Genomic DNA, 14643 nt, shown 5'->3' with positions numbered 1-14643 from the left:
CTTATTTACAAAGAATGTACACAAAGTTCTATTTCCCTAACGACAGCAGGAATAGTTTCTTGGCTCACAATTCCAGGCCTCTTTCTATCCAGCAGTCTACCATAAAGCGCTCGCGCTCTCTCTCTCTCTCTCTCTCAACTTTTTCTGAGATCACACTACAAATACTTCTCTGGGGCTTCTTTGTGCTTCTGCGGTGTCACACTCCCTCTCTTCCTCCCCCCCCCCGCCCCGAACCCCATCCCCCTGCATTTGCATTCAGACCCCAGTGAAAGCCCATTCCACTGTATGGCTCAACTCCTATTCCAGCTTTACTTGATGGTGACTTCTATTAAGTCAGCCATCTATTCCACAAAAGAGCTTGATTGTTTTTACATTGATCCTGAATAAAGGACAACTGGTATGCCCACCAGCTTCAATAAGGCTTCCCCTTTCCCCAGCATAACTACCTCTTTTCATGTTGTTTTTATAAATCTGTATCTTGTACACGTCCGCAAAACCCACAGCATTCTTTTATTTTTACTAACCTGAAACAGGATATTGAATGCATAATTTCAGTTACACCAATGTAAATCTGTGGTAATTCATTAGAATTATTCCATATTTATCCTGGTGGCAAAATATGTTAGCAGGTCACTAGAGAAAACATGACACTTTTTGATAATTGTTATTGTTGCCGGCATCCGGTGCCGAGAGGCTAAACAACAGCTGAGGTTGGTTCGCTACCCGGTGTGCTACACCCAATAATCACAACGGGGTGGAGAAGCAGAAAAGTTTATTTGCACCTGCAAAAAGGTACAGGGAGAATAGAATCTCAAATCCTGCACCCAGAGCAGGAAGTTACACAGGCTTTTATACATCCTTTTCCCCAGCATACCTATCCAATAGCAAGCTGCCCTAAGTATCCATATAGCCAGCCAATTCAGTTCCCAGCTAGTTCCCTTGTTCTCTGTATCATTTGTTAAACCATACATAAAGCTGCTTTATTCAGCATTGTTCTTCCATATCTGCCCTCTTTGGCCTTGTTTAGTTTCAGGCAGTCTGACTCTGCAACATATTGTTGCAGATCCTCAGCATAACTGCTGTGAGTGCCTCCAGGCGGGGGGGCCAAGGACACTTGGGCTTAGTATGCAAAGCTGCTGCGAGTGCCTCCAGGTGGGGGGGGGGCAAGGACACTTGGGCCTAGTACACAGAGCTGCTGCTAGTGCCTCCAGGCCGGAGTGGGGGGGGGCAAGGACACCTGGGCCTAGTGCGAGGGGGCTTCATCGACACTCGTGGTCTTCCATCCCCTCGAGATACCTAGTGGCCATGCCCCAGTGTCCCCACTGAACTCCCACATCTGAACTCCCAGCCAGAGCCCGTACGTGCTCCACCACTAGAGGCCCTGATGCAGCAAGCCACCCCTATAGAGCAAAACAAAACTACTTCCCACATGGCATTAGGATAGCAAACGATAACAGAGAAAGATAAGAACTTGCTATAACAGGGGTTCTCAAACTTCATTGCACCACGACCCCCTTCTGACAACAAAAATTACTACGCGACCCCAGGAGGGAGAACCAAACCCTGAGCCCGCCCAAGCCCTAGCTCCCCTGGGCCAGAAGGGGCCAAAGTCAAAACCCAAGGGCTTCAGGCCCAGGCAGGGGGTGGGGGGAGCTGTAACCTGATCCCAGGGCTGAAGCCCAAGTCTCAGCCCTACTGCCCAGGGCTCAGGCTTGGGCTTCAGCCCTGGGCCCAGGCAAGTCTAACTCCAGCCCTGGCGACCCTATTAAAAAGGGATCCCGACCCACAGTTTGAGAATCGCTGTGCAGTAACATGCACTGATTATTGGTGATACTTGGTTTCCTCACAAAGACATGCACAAGGTTACATGGAACTCACCAGATGGTTAAACCACAAACCAGACTGAGCACATGTCAGGAGACCGGGTTGTAGGCTGTCAGGCATAGTGGTCAGACTGGGAGTCATGCCTAGTGGTGAGTGTCCAAATGCCAAAAGCAGGGATTGAGACAGGGCCCAAACCAAGAAGCAGGTCCAAAGATTAGAACTAGAGTCAGAATCCAAATGCCAGAGCCAAGAATCAAGTAGGGTGACCAGACAGCAAATGTGAACAATGGGGATGGGGGTGGGGGGAAATAGGAACCTATATAAGAAAAAGACCCCCAGATCAGGACTGTTCCTATCAAATCGGGATATCTGGTCACTCTAGAATCAAGAGAGAGTCGGAGTCAGGAATCAGAGCCAAGGGTCAGAACCGGATCACTGGGGGCAGGGAAGAAGGGAGCAGGGCTGGTTCCGAGGCAGGAGCAAGGCTGGTGTAGGACAGGATCTGGGCTGAAGCTGTGGAGGAACAGAGCAAAAGCAGGGCTTGGCAAGAGCTGAGCCCAGGGAGGCAGAGAATCACTGAGCACCCAGCGAGCGACTGCTGCTGCTGAGTTGAAGAACCAGACAGCTAACTTCTTCAGCCAATCTGGCAAGGTGGTCCAAGCAGGACAGTGTGGGAGGATGGTGCCGTGGGGAAGGCGAGCAGAGCTTCATCATCATGGGCTTGCTTCTGGACAGCGCCGTGCCTTGTGGTGCCGGAGGTCTATCTTGCCTGGTGGGAAACTGCGGTGCCATCATGGCAATCAAGTCCCTGGCCACCTCAAATGTGTCCAGGATGGAAGGGAGCTCTTGCTCCTCCACCTGGCACTCTCTAGCAGGAGACTCCAATGGCACCAGACTTGACGGATCCCTCTGCAGGCCCAAAGTCGACAGTGCTGATCCCTGCGCAGGACGCATACCGCTTATGCTGTCAGAGCCAGTGCTCTGACCAGGGGTGAGCGCCCTCTAGTCGTCTTCTTGTGCTGCTTAGGTGGCACCGGTGAGTGCGAGCCGTAGTTTCTCTAACAGAGGCCAGAGCGCTGCACACAGAGGTGCTTAATGCCAAGTCCTGCTCGCCCAGAGCCGGCAGGGGACGGAGGGCTGCCTCCATAAGGAGTTCTTTGAGCCTGAAGTCCCTTTCTTTCTTTGTTCTCGGGTGGAGAACTTTGCAGCTCTTGAAGCGATCTGTTTGATGTGCCTCCCCCAGACACTTTAGGCAGGAGTCATGGGGGTTGCCCATTGACATGAGCTTGTAGCAGGTCCCGCACGGCTTAAACTCTTGGGATGGAGGCATGTGCCGAACCCCAAGAGGGAAGGGAATTGGGCTTGGGGGAACCCCCCACTTCTATCGAACGACTTACTGAAAACTAACACTAACTAATTAACTATTTACAGGTTAACAGAAAGTCCAATCACTGGGGAAACTGCTTGCGGAGGCAAGAGAGACACACAGCTCCAACGACCGTCAGAGGCAGTAAGAACGAATTGAAGAGGTGGCGGGTCGGCAGGGACCTATATACACCGCCATGAAGGCGCAGCTCCGGGGGCTCCCCAGCTGACCCGACGGGTACTGCTAGGGGAAAAACCTTCCGACGACTGTGCACGCGGCATACGCACACCTACTTGGAATCGACATGAGCAAGCACTCGAAGAACTTGGCAGATTCCCCCACAATGAAACCCTAATGCAGGGCAGCTTTACCGTTAATCTGTGCATTAGATTAGGAGTCAGCAAGCACCTGACAGGGCTGTAGCCATGGGTGGGCCTGAGTGGGCTGCGGCCCACCCACTTAGCATCCAGGCCCACCCAGATCGGGGCTGGAGCCCCCCGAATCCACAGGCTGGGACTCCCAACACCGGGTCAGTGTCCATCCGTGTCCCGCTCCTGCCAGCGCCACATGCTGCTGCCCTGGTCTCCAGCCCTGCCCCTACAAGGTACACCCCCGCCTCCCCCAGGCAGCCTCATGGTCAGGTGCCTGCTGAGCAGTAAAGGACGGCTGGAGATGGTGGGGGAGGCAGGTCTCCCTATCCCCAACCGCCCCATCATTGCCCGCCCAGTTTCCCTGTCCTAGCTACGCCACTGCCTGTAAAGCTTTTCCTACAGAAGGAAAGTGCTCTCTTCAAATCACCACTCTGCCAGCAAAAATAGCTGAAGGCTGGTTCTTATCAGCCTTCCCTTGAAACTTCAGCAAAGCCTTCAATACAGGCCCTGGCAGAATTCGTCTGATAGGAGATCCCGACAAAGGTGTGGTGAAGTCAAGGGGTAGTCAGTCCGTATAGCAGAGGGTGCAGCTTCTCAACCAAGAAACAGGCCTTCTGTCCCCAATATTCAGCTAAGCTCTATTCACGGTACCTCTACCACTACCCGACCACAGAAAACGTCTCATTTAAAAGAGGCTCTCTGAAAAGGCCCCCTTTGTACACTGGAAAGTGATCTCAGCAGGATTAGAATTAAATCCCATTTCCTTTACCCTTTTTAAGAACACTAGTACGGCTGCTTTAGTCTCCAGAGTGCTTTAGAAGCATTCCCAAGAGCACCTGTGTGAGACAAGTCATCCCGTCGTACTCGTGGGAAAAAAGCGGGCACACACAGCCTGACACATTTCAGGCAAGTCACTTAATACTGAGAAAACTCTCAGGAGTCCTGCTAGAAGCTGCCGTTACGCAATAATGCTGAATTTACTCCATTTGCTTTTCTATGACAATCGTGTGATGCCACAAACCCAGGATAATGACACCATAGCAGGCTCAAGTTCAAGGAGAGGAAGAACTGGGTTACAGTCTCTGCATATATTTTATTCTCATGCAGAGACCCAATAACAACAATTGTATCTAACTCACTGATCCCCACTCCTCCAGCATCTGGACATCCCCTCACAGTCAGACCCCCCTGCTGAGCTCAGTCTCCCCACAACTCAACCCCTTCCCCCCACTGAGCCCCAACTACCTTCACCTGGACTCCCAATGCAGAATCCCATTACCTTTGCAGCCAGAACCCCCAACAAGCTCCTGGGCATCCAGATCACCCACTGAGCCGCTAGCTCCCAGATTGCCCCACACAGAACTCCCTCACCCCACAGCTGGATTTGTTCCACACTCGGATCCTGCCTTGTGAGCCTCCCTGTCCACACCTGGTGCACCTGGCATGGTGGGGCAGGAGTCTGGGGTGTTTCTGGGGCAGACCCGATCCTTGCATGGTGTCAGGGTTGGGTGCAGCCTCACCGGTGAGTCCCTGTCCCCTGGGGGCGGGGGGGGGGAGGGGGCGGCTGCACAATGATCTCCCACCTCTGTGCAGCCGCCCCGCTTGTGCTCTCCAATGCCATGCTGGAGCCTCCACATTTAATTAACAAATAAAATTTGCAGAATTTTAAAATATTGTGCACAAAATTTTTCATTTTTGGGTGTAGAATGCCCTTAGCAGTACTGGGCTCACACCTACAAGGCAGTACCATGGCCGAAACAGAGCACTCCAACTAAAGGTACTGCAGCCATGATGCAGGTCCACTTCTGCTATTACAGATTCACACGCTGTCAAATTGTTGTGTTCAGCTGTACAACAAAAGGATTTCATCAGAGCTGACGTGATACCCCTACTCATGGTGATTTCCACAGCCACACAGGAGAACAAAACTTGTTTTCTGGCCTCCTTCTAGATGACACTAAGTCCCAGTTATCACTGGGCCCCTTCTCTACAAATCCCTTTAAATGCGTGGACCTCAAAATGCATACAATTGTTTCAAGAGCTCTAGTTCTCAATTACTGATATAAATTAAGCAACCTCATTTTCCTTTCTACAGTATGCAGAAGATTGTTTCCCCCCACCCCCTTCCAAAACTTAGACATTTATTTTCGAATCAGCATGAATGAGATCTAGCATAAAGCACATTCCGGTTTCTGAGAGCTTGCCTAAATATCCATTTCTGCTCCCACTCTTTTGTCATTGACTTTAATGGAAGTGGATTGGGCCCTAAACTAATAATCTACATTGAATGCTCATCACTAATCTCATAATTTAACCAAATTAAAACCAAATTAAAACCAAATTAAGCCCTCCCAACCTGATCACCATTGATTGAGGAAACAATTTAGTTACCAACTTGAAAAATTCCTTTCTAGAATACTAAAGAAAATAAATGCAAAGCCTAACTTTCCAGCTGAACCACTAGGAACTTTTATCCTATAAGGAACATTGGTTGTGAGCCAATTTTCAGTCTATTTTGCAAACCATTTTCATGAACTCTAGCCTAACCTATAATGAACAATGTATTACATATTTGGTGAACATTAATTGTAAAGAGGTTCCTTGATCAATTTTACACTTATTCCATACAGACATTCAGTTTTAAATAATTTTAGCAGACAACTATATGGGTAAAGGCCTATCAAGAAAAAACTTTTTTAAAAAAAATCAGTCTTAATAAAAATGTCAGAACAAGATATCAAAGTGTCAAAACATTTCTAGAGACAAAAATATACCCAGGCCATCTTACAAAACCTCAGACAGCAAAACATACGTCAGTCTCTCATAGCTTTACGTGAACAAATATTACAGTCAAATTATACGTCTCCTCCTAGCCCAGGTGAACCAAAATATCCTGTTTACTGTCCAATACCTTCACTTTACATAAGCTCAAGCTTCCAATGAGAAGGTCAATTACTTACTGGGATAATAAATGCCAAGGTTTTGCCTGATCCAGTCTTTGCAGCTCCAAGTACATCTTTACCTTGCAATGACAAGCCTATGGTCTGCCTCTGTATCTCAGTAATCGTGCGATACTGTGCTTCTTGCAAACCTAGTATTTGGGAGAGAAAAAAAAAGATTCTTACTTTTTGCCTTGGATAATGATACATTTTCCCATAAGGAAAAATCCTGCAGGTGGCAACATTATCTTGGAACTCTGATATTTAAAAACAAAACCTCCTGAAACAGCCAATGAAGAAGACTGATGAAAATTGGTCTTTTATTCAAATACTTTCCGAAGAACTGTTGGTGTACTTACCTTTCAATGTTTTGTTTGACAATGGGAAATCTGAAAATCTTTCAATTTCATTTGGGCTGATCTGAAACAAAAGAATTTTTAATCAATGCTAGAATATAAGAATACCATGGGATTGAAATGATATCCTTTTCATTTGCTGGTAACGTTGGTAGAATTTTTAGTGGGTTAATTCTAGGAGTACCCGGCAATCAACGTCAACCAGCTCACTGGAGGTAAAAGGTCTACACATAGGCATAGTTTGACTTCTACATATGGGGGGCCAGCTTCAGTCAGGCCAACAAGACTCTGCATGGGCGGGGGGGGGGTGCAAATTCCACAACTGTCGAGGCCTGCAGTTTGGGGAGGAGGGGCAACCCTCCCCCACCACAAACTACACCCTTGCATCTACATGAGGTTTACCTAACCCTGACAATTTTTCCTAATCTAGACACATTTTAAAATGTGGAAAGTGGAGCAAAATATGCACTTATCATGGCTCTATTATGTACAGTAGCAGTTCAATCTAAGGTCTTCAGAAACATCCAATTGTAAGGACAATCTAAGATACATAATCAAGGTTTAAGCATTCCATATGCTGCTTGCCAAAAAGCCCAAGCCATGACATGCAATTAAATGCTCATACTAAATAGATGATAAAACAATATCAAACCTAGGAGCAGAATTTCTCTAGATTTTTCTGAAGCTGTCCCACCACTGGGGACTCTCTGCTTCTCTCCCTCCCCCATCCCCAGGGCCCCTGTGCTTCCCCACCCCCACCCCTCGACTGACCTCTTCCTTGCCTGCCCACCCCCAGACACCCTAGTGCAGTGGAGGAAATAGACCGCAGGAGCTGGAGGAGGGCACCTGCATGGCGCAGCAGGTAAGAGCTCCGACTATGTGCCACGAGCAGACCTCTGGTATGGAACTCGAGATGGGGGTGCCCCTCCACCCTCCCTAAATGGCAGTCCTGGCCAAGGCTCCCACGGCTTCCCCACAGCTGCTTGTGTCATCCCCACACCTTTGCAGGGCGGGTGCAGCAACAGGGGCAAGAGTCGCGCACTGGCTGTATGGAGGTGGGAGATCACCCTGAAGCCCCCCCGCCTCCCCTGAGACATGGACTCAGAGGTGAGGCTGCACCCGACCCTGACACAGGGCCAGGGCTGAGCCTCTCCAGAAACACGCAGGGACCCTGCCCATCTGCACTGAGCTGAAATGTATCTATAGCCTGAAAAAGAAAACTCAGAGAGAAGGGAAGAAGCAGCTGATAGGGATGGGAGAGAATGGGGATGGACAGATGGAGAGAATGGTATTGGTTCCCTCTAACAAGACAGCAGGGATGGGTTTGTGTCTTGGAGAGAAGACGGTTTCCATTCTTCTCAGCAGACTGGGAAACCATCAAATTAAAGAGGCATTTTGTAGCCAAGTCTAACAGAAAAATGCGTGAGTCTCAAATAACATTCAGGGACAACACCTGAGCAGGAAGCCCTTCTCCTCCACCAGTAGTGAAGTAAAGGAGGTGGGATTTGGCGTTCCCACCATAACACAGCCCTTGGACTCCACTGAGTAGGAAAGGAATCATTTGAAGCAAACTCTGGTTAGTAGGTTCAGTCCTCTGGTTATTAGATGTGTGGTTGTGACTATTGATAACACTTTATGATCATCTGGTGCCTTTTATCCAGAAGGATTTCAGTGCTTTACACATGGTATTATTTTATCCTTTGCTGAATTGCAGCCAGCCCTTGGATGGAACATGTCCGTCAACCTTCACTACACGTGGGGTGAAGCGCAGAGTAATCTATCTATTTGAGACTGCTGTGTGGGCGTGAGTGTATGCTTGCCTCGATTAGGCTTCTTTCACTCTTGTGAGCAAAACCCATAATTGGTGGTGTATTCTTGTATTGGGTTTTGTCACGTTTGCGATGGAGCACACTATGAGACTGAGTACAGCAGTGATAAACTTTCTGTTATTACTAGGGCCCTACCAAATTCACAGTCCATTCTGGTCAATTTCACGGCCATAGGATTTGAAAATAAGACAATTTCACATTTTTGGAAGTTTACCCCTGAAATTTCAGGCTGTTGTAATAGTGGGGGCCCCAACCCAAAAGGGGATGGGGGAGTGTTGCAAGGCTGCTCTAGGGGCATTGCACGATTGACACCCTCACTTCTGTGCTGCCTTCAGCAGGGATGGAGACCCTCTGCATCCAGACCTACCCCCACAGAGCCCCCCCTGTGTCTGGATCTGTGCTGAGCTCCTCCTCCCTGCATCCAGACCCATGCCCTGACTAGCCCCCTGCACCGGGACCATCCCAAATGAGCCCCCCATCCCTCTGAGCCCCCCAGCACCTGGACCCCCATGCTGAGTCCTCAGCACCCAGACTCCCCTGCTGACCCCCAACCACCTTCATCTGGACCCCCTGCACAGTCCCATTCCCCCTGCACCCGAAACCCTCACTTCTGAGTCCCGGCCTGCGACCAACACGGGCAAACTAGGGCCCGCGGGACCGGCCTGTCCGGCCCGCCTGAGCTCCCGGCCAAGGAGGCGAGCCCCGGCCCCTCCCCCGACCGCCCTCCCCCCGTCTCCGCCCCATCCAACGCCCCCGGCTCCCTGACTCTCTCCGCAACCCCCTGCCCCTCATCCAATCCCGCCCCCCGCTCGCCGGAGCCGGTCCCGCCTCTGCAATGCTCCGCGGCAGGAGCAGTGGGCAGAGGGCGAGCGGCTGCGGGGGAGGGGCCGGGGTTCGCTCCCCGGCCGGGAGCTCAGGCGGCCGGACAGGACGTGGGCAAACGACGTCCGGCCCGCAGGACCGTCCTGTCCAATCCCCGGCCCCTCCCCCGCTGCCTCCCCTCCCCCGGGGTGTGGAGCCATAATCAGGGTAATAACAATTTATTCTTCCTGCCCCAATAACAGAGACACTGGGGATCCCACAGCAGCCAAAGTGACCATTTGGGCAGCTATGGCCTCATTCTAGGCGGGGTGATATTAATTCAATATCTCACTCACCCAAAATCCCAAGTGAAGTGATGCCAGCAAAGAAACACTTACCATAGTTGCTTCTAAATCCATTTGACTGATGCTGAAAGAACTGAAGCTTTGTTGGAGGACGCTTTGAGCCAGTCTCTGAGTGTCACTCTCCTCCTAAAAATATCAACCCTACAGACGAAAAATGAGGAGATTCACAGATTTCTAAGGCCAGAAGAGACAATTATGATAATCTAGGAGTGGTTTTTAACCTGCCACCGGCAGACCCCTGGGGGTCCACAGACTATGTCTAGGATTTCCAAAGGGGTCCTGCACCTCCATTCAAAAATTTTTAGGAGTCCTCAAATGAAGAAAAATTGAAAACTACTGATCTAGGCTGACCTTCTGTAGAACACAAGGCATAGGACTGCCATGAGTTAATTCCCATTTGATCTAGAGCAGATCTTTTTGAAATCAAAATTGGATGTCTTTCTAAAATTTGATGGAGAATCTACAACAGTTGGTAATTTTTCCAGTGGTTAGTTATCTTCACTGTTAAAAATAAACCTTATTTCCATTCTGCGTTTTTCTAGCTTCAACTTCCAGGCACTGGAAATAACTTTAAAGTCATTTCAATTTATCCATCACAGCTATTAAGTGTCAAAGATCAACTGCACTACAGCAAGTGGTAGACTTTACAGCTACGCTGTGCAGGCATAGGATACAAGCTTATTCTTGGGGGTCCACGTATAATGTAGGGTACCGGGAACCACGTATTCTTGTGCTCCACAGAGAAAAGGTTTCCTCCAAGATGCTAACATCCACAGATTTTTGTCTGAAACATCCTCTTTTCCCAATACATTTAAGAGGATTCAAAGAACCAGTTCCCAAGAAAAATTAAGCCATGTATTTGGGGAGCTCAGTTATCTTTTCTTATACACACTTAAAGTAATACTCCATCCTGAGCCCCTCCACCTGCCTGAGAGGTCAACACTTTTACACCTACCTTGTGGCTCATGATCTGTATGAAGAACTTGGTTCCTGATGTTTTAGTTAAAACAAACAAACAAAAAACGCAAAGAGTTAGATTCTCTCCTGTCTTCACTGCAATTCACACAATTTGAATGCATCGGTCATCTAAAAAAAAATCCTTCCCCCCAAGATTATAAGTCTAAATAAGAGAGAATTTAAAGGACTGTACAGTCTAGAGTCAACCTGAATCTCCGATTTGGTTGCCCATCACAAAATATGTTTGCTACCCCGCCGGCAAGTTGTCACTTCAGTCCCATGATGTGCTTTTGCTCTGAAACGTGACTGGCTAAAAATGGCGTCTCCTTAGCTGGCCTGCTCTGTGTGTGTGTATTGGAATCCGAGCTGTGACGGTCGCGACAAAAATGAGAAGGGGGAGGATTTGTTGCATTTTGCTCATCTTAACTCTGCAGAGCCAGCCCAGCTACAGGAGGGAGAGCTCAGGTCTATTCGGCATCATCGTTGTTATTATTTATTTGTATTAGCATAGTGCCCAGGAGCCCTAGTCATGGACAAAGATCTGTTGTGCTAGGCACTGTACAGTGATTAAACAAATGCAACATTAACAGAAAGAAAAGGAGGACTTGTGGTACCTTAGAGACTAACCAATTTATTTAAGCAAAAGCAGAATTAATATCATATTGCCTCTATATAAATCCACACTACATCCATATCTTGAATACTGTGTGCAGATGTGGTCGCCCCATCTCAAAAAAGATATATTGGAAATGGAAAAGATACAGAAAGGGGCAACAAAAATTATTAGGGGTATGGAACAGCTTCCTTATAAGAAGAGAGAAGACTGGGACTTTTCAGCTTGGAAAAGAGATGACTAAGGGGGTGAAAGTAAATAAGGAAGTGTTATTTCTGCTTCTCATAACACAAGAACTAGAGGTCATCAAATGAAATTAATAGGCAACAGGTTTAAAACAAACAAAAGGAAGTATTTCTTCACACAATGCACAGTCAACCTGTGGAACTCCTTGCCAGAGGAAGTTGTGAAAGCCAAGACTATAACAGGGTTTAAAAAAGAACTAGATTAATTCATGAATTAGTCAGGATGAGCAGGGATGCAAAACCAAGCTCTGAAGTGTACCTAGCCTCTGTTTGCCAGAAGCTGGGAATGGGCCAACACTAGGTAAGGAGGAATTCTAGGCTACCCTGAGCTGTATGGTTATGACACTATCAGACCCCCCTGCTGGATCCCAAGGCCATAGAGCCATTCAGCCAAATGGATGGTATTGAGATGGGGGACTATGACCTGTTCAAACAGGCTTTGCTGCTGAAGTTTGAACTGACCCCCGAGGCGTACAGGAAACGATTCCGGGGTGTACGCAAGACCCCAGGTGTCACTTACAAGGAGGTCACCAATCTGCTGGGGGAATATCTCCGTAGGTGGGGGAAGGGCATAGGGGCCACTACCGCAGAGGAGGTGTGTAACCTGGTAGGGTTGGGGCAGCTGTATGACATCTGCCCTCCAGACCTTAAGATGTGGTTAGTGGACCGGAAGCCTAAAGATCTGCGCAGTGCAGGGGCACTAGTGGATGAGTTTGTGAACAGCAGATAGGGGGCAGGAGGGAGACCTACATCAGGGACTCAGAAGGGGAGTCACACAGAGACCTCTCCAGGGTGGGACTCCAGGAAGCCCAACTCACAGGTGCCCCTGAAGGCCGGGGCAGGCCGACCCCCCATGGGACTTGAGGGACCTGAAATGTAATTACTGTGGCCAAAAAGGACACAAGGTTGCTCAATGCCTGAAGATGGAGGAAATGGCAGTCAAGCAGAACCCGTGGGGTGTCAACTGGGCGGAAACCCAGAGAGAGGGGGCACCGCGGGTCCAGGGGGCCACAGTCGATAGGGCTATGCTGGGGTTGGGGGACACACCGAAGCATGAAGGTAGGGCTTGACAGTGCTGGGCCAGAGCCTCTGTCCCAAGGTGGGGAAACTGAGGCACCACCAACCAGGGCTGTACCCTCAAACCCAGCAGCCAAATTCCAGATGGAGCTGCAGTGGATCCCTCCTCAGAGAAGCTGAGGGCACTGGCTGGCCACAATGGTGCAGGATCCCCGGGGGAGGACTGCCGGGAGAGATTCCTGTGGGAGAAGGGATTCCTGTACCAGGAACGGGCTGGTTCAGGGCCAACTGAACCTTGGAAAGCCAGGAGGCAATTGGTGGTCCTCCCCCAGAGGTACCACCACAGACTGTTGTACTTGGCCCACAGTATTCTCCTTTCAGGGCATCTGGCGCACCAGGCAGAGGCTGCTGCAGAACTTTTACTGGCCCGGGGCCTTTGACGCCGTCCAACAGCATTGCAGGGCCTGGGACTCCTGCCAGAGGGGGGGGAAGGCCCAGGAGAAGTGTAAAGCAGCTCTGAGACCTCTGCCCATCATAGAGGAGCCTTTCCAGAGGGTGGCCATGGACATAGTGGGGCCCCTCAGCAGGGCAGCCCGATCGGGGAAGAAATACATTCTGGTGGGGGTAGATTTCGCTGTGCGCTACCCCGAGGCAGTGGCCATGTCCTCTATGGAGGCAGACACCATGGCAGACGCGCTGCTCACCATTTTCAGCAGAGTGGGTTCCCCAAGGAGGTCCTTACAGAACAGAGGTCCAACTTCATGTCAACCCTGCTCCAGGGCTTGTGGGAGAAGTGTGGGGTCCGACACACCTGGGCCTCAGCGTGTCACCCTCAGTCCAACAGGCTGGGGGAGAGGTTCAATGGGACCCTAAAGATGATGCTGAAAACCTTTCTGGACCAGCACCCACAGGACTGGGAGAAGTATTTTCCCCACCTGCTGTTCACATACAGGGAAGTGCCCCAGGAATCCACAGGGTTTTCCCCTTTCAAGTTGTTGTATAGGAGGAGGGTGAGGGGACCCCTCGACTTGATGAGGGACGAGTGCGGGGGGAAGGCCTCCCCCGATGGAGCATGTTCTGACCTTTCTGGAAAAGCTCGCGGAGCTCATGGGGTTGGCCAGGGGAAACCTAGCCAGGGCACAGAGGAAGCAGAAGGTCTGGTACGACCGCTCAGCACGTGCCTGCTTCTAGGCTACCAGGGACCAGGGGATGCTTCTCATCCCCATGAGGCAGCACAAGTTGCAAGCTGCCTGGGACGGCCCCTTCAAGCTCATCAGACAGGTAAATGAAGTGAAATATGTCGTGGAACTGTCCATCCGGGCACACCGCCACCGGGTGCACCGTGTCAACATGATGAAGCCATACTGGGACAGGGAGAAGTTGGGGCTGGCTGGGTGTGGGCAGTGGGAGGAGAAGGGAGAGGATCCCCTGGTGGGACTCCTCCCTGAGGTGGGGGTTGACCCCTCTCTGGAATCAATTCTCCTCTCAGACCAGCTAACCCCTGTCCAGCAGGCAGAGATCAGAGAGGTGCTGCCTTCACACCGGCAGCTGTTCTCCAGCCGGCCTGGGCTCACTAACCTGGCTGTTCACCGGGTGGAAACAGGAGCCAATCTTCCCATCAGGTGTTCCCCATTCAGGGTCACTAGGAAAACAGCCCAGGACCTGGAGAGAGAGCTTGGAGACATGCTGGCTTTAGGGGTGATCCAGCCGTCCTCCAGCCCCTGGGCCTCTCCCATGGTGCTGGTCCCCAAGAAGGATGGGTCGATCCGGTTCTGTGTGGATATGGGAAGTTCAGTGCCATCACTGTGTCCGATGCCTACCACCGATAAAATCCTAGACAAGTTGGGGGTTGGGGGCTATCAAATCCCCTCTCACTCTTCTCTTCTGCAGACAAAATAACCACAATTCCCTCAGCCTCTCCCCATAAGTCATGTGCCCCAGCTCCCTCATAATTTTCTTA

The sequence above is a fragment of the Natator depressus genome, chromosome 20 (genome assembly GCF_965152275.1).
Source record: "Natator depressus isolate rNatDep1 chromosome 20, rNatDep2.hap1, whole genome shotgun sequence".
Lineage (NCBI taxonomy): Eukaryota > Metazoa > Chordata > Testudines > Cheloniidae > Natator > Natator depressus.
This window is presented reverse-complemented; position numbering follows the sequence as displayed.